A 12617-nucleotide genomic window follows, 5' to 3' on the forward strand; every position below is an offset into this window, starting at 1 on the left:
GAGAGAGTCACTGAAGATATGATCACTATATATAAATATATAAGGGGATATGATCACTATATATAAATATATAAGAGAATATGATCACTATATATATAAATATATAAGCGGATATGATCACTATATATAAATATATTAGGGGATATGATCACTATATATAAATATATAAGGGGATATGATCACTATATATAAATATATAAGGGGATATGATCACTATATATAAATATATAAGGGGATATGATCACTATATATAAATATATAAGGGGGATATGATCACTATATATAAATATATAAGGGGATATGATCACTATATATAAATATATAAGGGGATATGATCACTATATATAAATATATAAGGGGATATGATCACTATATATAAATATATAAGGGGGATATGATCACTATATATAAATATATTAGGGGGATATGATCACTATATATAAATATATAAGGGGATATGATCACTATATATAAATATATAAGGGGATATGATCACTATATATAAATATATTAGGGGGATATGATCACTATATATAAATATATAAGGGGGATATGATAACTATATATAAATATATAAGGGGATATGATCACTATATATAAATATATTAGGGGGATATGATCACTATATATAAATATATAAGGGGGATATGATCACTATATATAAATATATAAGGGGGATATGATCACTATATATAAATCTATAAGGGGATATGATCACTATATATAAATCTATAAGGGGATATGATCACTATATATAAATCTATAAGGGGATATGATCACTATATATAAATCTATAAGGAGATATGATCACTATATATAAATATATAAGGGGATATGATCACTATATATAAATATATAAGGGGATATGATCACTATATATAAATATATAAGGGGATATGATCACTATATATAAATATATAAGGGGATATGATCACTATATATAAATATATAAGGGGATATGATCACTATATATAAATATATAAGGGGGATATGATCACTATATATAAATCTATAAGGGGATATGATCACTATATATAAATCTATAAGGGGATATGATCACTATATATAAATCTATAAGGGATATGATCACTATATATAAATCTATAAGGGGATATGTCACTATATATAAATATATAAGGGATATGATCACTATATATAAATATATAAGGGGATATGATCACTATATATAAATATATAAGGGGATATGATCACTATATATAAATATATAAGGGGATATGATCACTATATATAAATATATAAGGGGATATGATCACTATATATAAATCTATAAGGGGATATGATCACTATATATAAATATATAAGGAGATATGATCACTATATATAAATATATAATGGGATATGATCACTATATATAAATATATAAGGGGATATGATCCCTATATATAAATATATAAGGGGATATGATCACTATATATAAATATATAAGGGGGATATGATCACTATATATAAATATATAAGGGGGATATGATCACTATATATAAATATATAAGGGGATATGATCACTATATATAAATATATAAGGGGATATGATCATTATATATAAATATATAAGGGGGATATGATCACTATATATAAATATATAAGGGGGATATGATCACTATATATAAATATATTAGGGGGATATGATCACTATATATAAATATATAGGGGATATGATCACTATATATAAATATATAAGGGGATATGATCACTATATATAAATATATTAGGGGATATGATCACTATATATAAATATATAAGGGGATATGATCACTATATATAAATATATAAGGGGGATATGATCACTATATATAAATATATAAGGGGGATATGATCACTATATATAAATATATAAGGGGGATATGATCACTATATATAAATATATAAGGGGATATGATCACTATATATAAATATATAAGGGGATATGATCACTATATATAAATCTATAAGGGGATATGATCACTATATATAAATCTATAAGGGGATATGATCACTATATATAAATATATAAGGGGATATGATCACTATATATAAATATATAAGGGGATATGATCACTATAATAAATATATAAGGGGATATGATCACTATATATAAATATATAAGGGGATATGATCACATATATATAAATTATAAGGGATATGATCACTATATATAAATATATAAGGGATTAGATTCACTATATATAAATATATAAGGGATATGATCACTATATATAAATATAAGGGGGATATGATCACTATATATAAATATATAAGGGATATGATCACTATATATAAATATATAAGGGATATGATACTATATATAAATATATAAGGGGATATGATCATATATATAAATATATAAGGGGATATGATCACTATATATAATATTAAGGGATATGATCACTATATATAAATATAAAGGGGATATGATCACTATATATAAATTATAAGGGGATATGATCACTATATATAAATTATAAGGGGATATGATCACTATATATAATATATAAGGGGATATGATCACTATATATAAATATATAGGGGATATGTCACTATATATAAATATATAAGGGATATGATCACTATATATAAATATATAAGGGGATATGATCACTATATATAAATATAAAGGGGATATGATCACTATATATAAATATATAAGGGATATGATCATATATATAAATATATAAGGGGATATATCACTATATATAAATATATAAGGGGATATGATCACTATATTAATATATAAGGGGATATGATCATATATATAAATATATAGGGATATGATCATATATATAAATATATAAGGGGATATGATCACTATATATAAATATATAAGGGGATATGATCACTATATATAAATATATAGGGGGATATGATCACTATATATAAATATATAAGGGGATATGATACTATATATAAATATATAAGGGGATATGATCACTATATATAAATATATTAGGGGGATATGATCACTATATATAAATATATAGGGGATATGATCACTATATATAAATATATAAGGGGATATGATCACTATATATAAATTATAAGGGGATATGATCACTATATATAATCTATAGGGATATGATCACTATATAAAATCATAAGGGGATATGATCACTATATATAATTATAAGGGGATATGATCACTATATATAAATATATAAGGGATATGATCACTATATATAAATATATAAGGGGATATGATCACTATATATAAATATATAAGGGATATGATCACTATATATAATATATAAGGGGATATGATCACTATATATAAATATATAAGGGAATGATCACTATATATAAATTATAAGGGGATATGATCACTATATATAAATCTATAAGGGGATATGATCACTATATATAAATATAAAGGGATATGATCACTATATATAAATTATAAGGGATATGATCACTATATATAAATATAAGGGGATATGATCACTATATATAAATTATAAGGGATATGATCACTATATATAAATATATAAGGGATATGATCACTATATATAAATATATAAGGGGATATGATCACTATATATAAATATATAAGGGATATGATCACTATATATAAATATATAAGGGGATATGATCACTATATATAAATTATAAGGGGATATGATCACTATATATAAATATATAAGGGATATGATCACTATATATAAATATATAAGGGGATATGATCACTATATATAAATATATAAGGGGATATGATCACTATATATAAATATATAAGGGGATATGATCACTATATTATAAATATATAAGGGGATATGATCACTATATATAAATATATAAGGGGATATGATCACTATATATAATATATAAGGGGATATGATCATATATATAAATATATAAGGGGATATGATCACTATATATAAATATATAAGGGGATATGATCACTATATATAAATATATAAGGGGGATATGATCACTATAATAAATATATTAGGGGATATGATCACTATATATAAATATATAGGGGATATGATCATATATATAAATATATAGGGGATATGATCACTATATATAAATATATAAGGGGATATGATCACTATATAAAATATATAAGGGGATATGATCACTATATATAAATATATAAGGGGAATGATCACTATATATAAATATATAAGGGGATATGATACTATATATAATATATAAGGGATATGATCACTATATATAAATATATAAGGGATATGATCACTATATATAAATATATAGGGGATATGATCACTATATATAAATATATAAGGGGATATGATCACTATATATAATTATAAGGGATATGATCACTATATATAAATTATAAGGGGATATGATCACTATATATAAATATATAAGGGGATATGATCACTATATATAAATATTAAGGGATTGATATATATATAATATATAAGGGGATATGATCACTATATATAAATTATAAGGGATATATCATATATATAAATATATAAGGGATATGATCCTATATATAAATATATAAGGGATATGATCACTATATATAAATATATAAGGGGATATGATCACTATATATAATATATAAGGGGATATGATCACTATATATAAAATATAAGGGATTGATCCTATATATAAATTTAGGGATATGATCACATATATAAATATATAAGGGGATATACACATATATAAATATATAAGGGGATATGATCATATATAAAATATAAGGGATAGATACTAATAATATAAGGGATATGACACTATTATAAATATAAGGGATATGACATATATATAAATATAAAGGATATGATACTATATATAATATTGGATTGATCACTATAATAAAATATAAGGGGATAGATCATAATATAAAATAAAGGGATAATCACTATATATAAATATATAAGGGGATATGATCACTATAATAAATTATTGGGGATATGATCACTATATATAAATATATAAGGGATAGATCACTATATATAAATATATAAGGGGATATGATCACTATATATAATATATAAGGGGGATATGATCACTATATATAAATATATAAGGGATATGATCACTATATATAAATATATAAGGGGATATGATCACTATATATAAATATATAAGGGGGATAGATCACTATATATAAATATATAAGGGGATATGATCACTATATATAAATATATAAGGGGATATGATCACTATATATAAATATATAAGGGGATATGATCACTATTATAAATATTAGGGGATATGATCACTATATTAAATATATAAGGGGATATGATCACTATATATAAATCTATAAGGGATATGATCACTATATATAAATATATAAGGGGATATGATCACTATATATAAATTATAAGGGGATATGATCACTATATATAAATAATAAGGGGATATGATCACTATATATAAATATATAAGGGATATGATCACTATATATAAATATATAAGGGATATGATCACTATATATAAATATATAAGGGGATATATCACTATATATAAATATATAAGGGGATATGATCACTATATATAAATCTATAAGGGGATATGATCACTATATATAAAACTATAAGGGGATATGATCACTATATATAATCTATAAGGGGATATGATCACTATATATAAATATATAAGGGATATGATCACTATATTAAATATATAAGGGGATATGATCACTATATATATATATAAGGGGATATGATCACTATATATAAATATATAAGGGGATATGATCACTATATATAATATATAAGGGGATATGATCACTATATATAAATATATAAGGGGATATGATCACTATATATAAATATATAAGGGATATGATCACTAATATAAAATATTAAGGGATATGATCCTATATATAAATATATAAGGGATATGATCACTATATATAATATATAAGGGGATATGATCACTATATATAAATATATAAGGGGATATGATCACTATATATAATATATAAGGGGATATGATCATATATAATAAATATATAAGGGGATATGATCACTATATATAAATAATTTTAAGGGGATATGATCACTATATATAAATATATAGGGGATATGATCACTATATATAAATATATAAGGGGATATGATCACTATATATAAATATTAGGGGGATATGATCACTATATATAAATATATAAGGGGATATGATCATATATATAAATATATAAGGGGATATTTATCACTATATATAAATATATTAGGGGATATGATCACTATATATAAATATATAAGGGGGATATGATCACTATATATAAATATATAAGGGGATATGATCACTATATATAATATATAAGGGGATATGATCACTATATATAAATATATAAGGGGATATGATCACTATATATAAATATTATAAGGGGATATGATCACTATATATAAATATATAAGGGGATATGATCACTATATATAAATCTATAAGGGGATATGATCACTATATATAAATCTATAAGGGGATATGATCACTATATATAAATCTATAAGGGGATATGATCACTATATATAAAATATATAAGGGGATATGATCACTATATATAAATATATAAGGGGATATGATCACTATATATAAATATATAAGGGGATATGATCACTATATTAAATATATAAGGGATATGATCACTATATAAATATATAAGGGATATGATCCCCTATATATAAATATATAAGGGGATATGATCACTATATATAAATATATAAGGGGGATATGATCACTATATATAAATATATAAGGGGATATGATCACTATATATAAATATATAAGGGGATATGATCCTATATATAAATATATAAGGGATATGATCACTATATATAAATATATAAGGGGATATGATCACTATATATAAATATATAAGGGGATATGATCACTATATATAAATATATAAGGGGGATATGATCACTATATATAATATAAGGGGATATGATCACTATTATAAATATATAAGGGGATATGATCACTATATATAAATATATAAGGGGATATGATCACTATATATAAATATATAAGGGGAATATGATCACTATATATAAATATATAAGGGGATATGATCACTATATAAATATATAAGGGGATATGATCACTATATATAAATATATAAGGGGGATATGATCACTATATATAAATATATAGGGGGATATGATCACTATATATAAATATATAGGGGATATGATCACTATATATAAATATATAGGGGATATGATCACTATATATAAATATATAAGGGGGATTATGATCACTATATATAAATATCATAAGGGGATATGATCACTATATATAAATATATAAGGGGATATGATCAACTATATATAAATATATAAGGGGGATATGATCACTACTATATAAATATATAAGGGGATATGATCACTATATATAAATATATAAGGGGATATTGATCACTATATATAAATATATAAGGGGATATGATCACTATTATATAAATATATAGGGGATATGATCCACTATATATAATATATAAGGGGATATGATCACTATATATAAATCTATAAGGGGATATGATCACTATATATAAATATATAAGGGGATATGATCACTATATAAATATATAAGGGGATATGATCACTATATATAAATATATAAGGGGATATGATCACTATATATAATATATAAGGGGATATGATCACTTATATATAAATATATAAGGGGATATGATCACTATATATAAATATATAAGGGGATATGATCACTATATATAAATATATAAGGGGATATGATCACTATATATAAATATATAAGGGATATGATCACTATATATAAATATATAAGGGGATATGATCACTATATATAAATATATAAGGGGATATGATCACTATATATAAATATATAAGGGGATATGATCACTATATATAAATATATAAGGGGATATGATCACTATATATAAATTATAAGGGATATGATCCACTATATATAAATTATAAGGGGATATGATCACTATATATAAATATATAAGGGATATGATCACTATATATAAATATATAGGGGATATGATCACTATATATAAATATATAAGGGGATATGATCACTATATATAAATATATAAGGAGGATATGATCACTTATATATAAATATATAAGGGGATATGATCACTATATATAAATATATAAGGGGATATGATCACTATATATAAATAATATAAGGGGATATGATCACTATATATAAATATATAAGGGGATATGATCACTATATATAAATATATAAGGGGATATGATCACTATATATAAATATATAAGGGGATATGATCACTATATATAAATATATATGGGGATATGATCACTATATATAAATATATAAGGGGGATATGATCAACTATATATAAATATATAAGGGGATATGATCACTATATATAAATATATAATGGGGATATGATCACTATATATAAATATATAAGGGGATATGATCACTATATATAAATATATAAGGGGATATGATCACTATATATAAATATATAAGGGGATATGATCACTATATATAAATATATAAGGGATATGATCACTATATATAAATCTATAAGGGGATATGATCACTATATATAAATCTATAAGGGGATATGATCACTATAATATAAATATATAAGGGGATATGATCACTATATATAAATATATAAGGGATATGATCACTATATATAAATATATAAGGGGATATGATCACTATATATAAATATATAAGGGGATATGATCACTATATATAAATATATAAGGGGATATGATCCTATATATAAATATATAAGGGATATGATCACTATATATAAATATATAAGGGGATATGATCACTATATAATAAATATATAAGGGGGATATGATCACTATATATAAATATATAAGGGGGATATGATCCCTATATATAAATATATAAGGGGATATGATCACTATATATAAATATATAAGGGGGATATGATCACTATATATAAATATATAAGGGGGATATGATCACTATATATAAATATATAAGGGGGATATGATCACTATATATAAGGGGGATATGATCACTATGTATAAATATATAAGGGGATATGATCACTATATATAAATATATAAGGGATATGATCACTATATATAAATATATAAGGGGATATGATCACTATATATAAATATATAAGGGGATACGATCACTATATATAAATATACAAGGGGGATACAATCACTATATATAAATATATAAGGGGGATATGATCACTATAAATAAAATATATTAGGGGATATGATCACTATATATAAATATATAAGGGGATATGATCACTATATATAAAATATATTAGGGGATATGATCACTATATATAAATATATAAGGGGATATGATCACTATATATAAATATATAAGGGGATATGATCACTATATATAAATATATAAGGGGATATGATCAATATATATAAATATATAAGGGGGATATGATCACTACATATAAATATATAAGGGGATATGATCACTATATATAAATATATAAGGGGATATGATCACTATATATAAATATATAAGGGGGATATGATCACTATTTATAAATATATAAGGGATATGATCACTATATATACATATATAAGGGCATATGATCACTATATATAAATCTATAAGGGATATGATCACTATATATTTAAATATATAAGGGGATATGATCACTATATATAAATATATAAGGGGATATGATCACTATATATAAAATATAAGGGGATATTTATCATATATATAAATATATATAAGGGGATATGATCACTTATATATAAATATATAAGGGGATATGATCACTATATATTAAATATATAAGGGATATGAATCACTATATATAAATCTATAAGGGGATATGATCACTATATATAAATCTATAAGGGATATGATCACTATATATAAATCTATAAGGGGATATGATCACTATATATAAATTATAAGGGGATATGATCACATATATAAATATATAAGGGGATATGATCACTATATATAAATATATAGGAGGATATGATCACTATATATAAATATATAAGGAGGATATGATCACTATATATAAATATATAAGGGGATATGATCACTTATATAAATATATAAGGGATATGATCACTATATATAAATATATAAGGAGATATGATCACTATATATAAATATATAAGGGGATATGATCACTATATATAAATATATAAGGGGATATGATCACTATATATAAATATATAAGGGGATATGATCACTATATTATAAATATATATGGGGATATGATCACTATATATAAATATATAAGGGGATATGATCACTATATATAAATATATAAGGGTGATATGATCACTATATATAAATATATAATGGGGATATGATCACTATATATATAAATATATATGGGGATATGATCACTATATATAAATATATAAGGGGGATATGATCACTATATATAAATATATAAGGTGATATGATCACTATATATAAATATATAATGGGATATGATCACTATATATAAATATATAAGGGGATATGATCACTATATATAAAATATATAAGGGTCAGAATGAATAGAGAAAGTACAGAAAAGAGCGACTAAGACGATAAAGGAAATGGAAGGAATCAGTTCAATGTCCAGGTGAGTTCCTGCAAAGCTCAGTGATAAAGTGTCCCTGGAATTTGTTTTCAAATTTTGCCAACTACGATTTATTAGAAGCCCACAGGGACTGTTTGGAGAACCTCTCTGCAGAGACAACAGACAATTGAATTAATTTATAACACAAGGAATCCCAGACATGTGACCTCAGCACTGCAGAGACATTATGGGATGAGAGTTGCTGGCGTTACTCAGGGTGAAAAGTAAAACGTTTGGCTATTTTGTCCCTATGGATTAATGTTCAGACTCTCTCTGCCAAGTCTCTTATTTACTGCAGAGTCTCTGTGTCATGTTCTGAGAGAAGCTCCGGTTACTGTGATTCAGTTACAGAGTGAAAAATCCTTTCTTCTAATCTCAAGGGGATCCCTCTTGTCTAATTATATATTTTATATTTATATATGTAATAGTGATCACATCCCCTTATTTATTTATATATAGTGATCATATCCCCTTATATATTTATATATAGTGATCATATCCCCCTTATATATTTATATATAGTGATCATATCCCCTTATATATTTATATATAGTGATCATATCCCCCTTATATATTTCTATATAGTGATCATATCCCCCTTATATATTTCTATATAGTGATCATATCTCTTTTATATATTTATATATAGTGATCATATCCCCTTATATATTTATATATAGTGATCATATCCCCTTATATATTTATATACAGTGATCATATCCCCCTTATATATTTATATATAGTGATCATATCCTCCTTATATATTTATCTATAGTGATCATATCCCCTTATCTATTTATATATAGTGATCATATCCCCCTTATATATTTATATATAGTGATCATATCCCCCTTATATATTTATATATAGTGATCATATCCCCTTATCTATTTTTATATAGTGATCATACCCCCTTATATATTTATATATAGTGATCATATCCCCTTATATATTTATATATAGTGATCATGTCCCCCTTATATATTTATATATAGTGATCATATCCCCCTTAACTGTCTCTTCTCCAGTGTAACAATCCCAGCTTGTATTTCCCCATAACTGATCCCTTCCATTCCCTTTATCACCTTAGTTGCTCTTCTCTGTACTTTCTCCAAACTATAGGCTCCTGCACCCCCAAACCTTGGGATAATGATCTGTATCTCACACATATATTGATATTGTACATCAGTCAGGAACCCCACTGTCCCTCTATACTCCTGCACCCCCAAACCTTGGGATAATGATCTGTATCTCACACATATAACTAACAATACTGAACTCATCTCTAACATTTGTGTGGGTGAGCATTTAGGGAATAGTGATCATAACATGGTCTCCTTTGAGATTCTGTTGCAGAAGCAATTCTATAAGGGAGTAACTAAAACACTAAATTTCAGACGTGCAAACTTTGACAGTATAAGGGCATCTCTGCAACATATTAAGTGGGAAATGCTTTTCACAGGGTTAAACACAGAACAAAAATGGGAAGTCTTTAAAATGCTGCTTAATAAATATACTTGTCAGTATATTCCACTTGTAAGCAAGGAACGTCGTTGCAAAGCAAAACCTTTTTGGTTCAATAGAAGCGTTGGTGTTGAGGTGGGTAAGAAAAGACGTGCTTTTAAGGCTTTCAAGTTAGCTGGTACAGCCGAAACATTTATAAGGTACAAGGAGGCCAATAAATCATGCAAAGAAGCTATAAGGCAAGCTAAAATTGCTATAGAAAAGGATATTGCAGCAAGCAGTAAAAAAAATCCCAAATTATTTTTTAAATATGTCAATAGTAAAAAAATGAAGCAGGAAGGGGTGGGACCCTTACTATCAGAGGGGGATCAGCTGGTTGATGAAAACAAAATAAAAGCGCAGATTCTGAACTCGTATTTTTCATCTGTTTACACAAATGAAGAACCAGTAAGTGAAGGTTTCCTTCTTAACACTCCCAATTCTAGTAATACAACTAATGATGCATGGTTCACACAAGAAGAAATTCAAAAGAGACTTGAACAGGTTAAGATTAACAAAGGTCCAGGGCCAGATGGTATTCATCCCAGGGTAATTAGCGAGCTTAGCTCTGTGATTGCCAAACCTCTTTACTTAATTTTTC

The 12617-nt window shown here is 24.9% G+C and overlaps 1 protein-coding gene across 2 annotated transcripts in view; it reads right to left on the bottom strand.

Annotated features, from left to right (window-relative positions):
• The window catches only part of LOC108706170 (transcriptional repressor scratch 1-like), a 36068-nt gene that overhangs the window by 4770 nt on the left and 18681 nt on the right, over positions 1-12617 (bottom strand). The gene's annotated exons all lie outside the window — the stretch shown is intronic.

The sequence above is a fragment of the Xenopus laevis genome, chromosome 6L (genome assembly GCF_017654675.1).
Source record: "Xenopus laevis strain J_2021 chromosome 6L, Xenopus_laevis_v10.1, whole genome shotgun sequence".
Lineage (NCBI taxonomy): Eukaryota > Metazoa > Chordata > Amphibia > Anura > Pipidae > Xenopus > Xenopus laevis.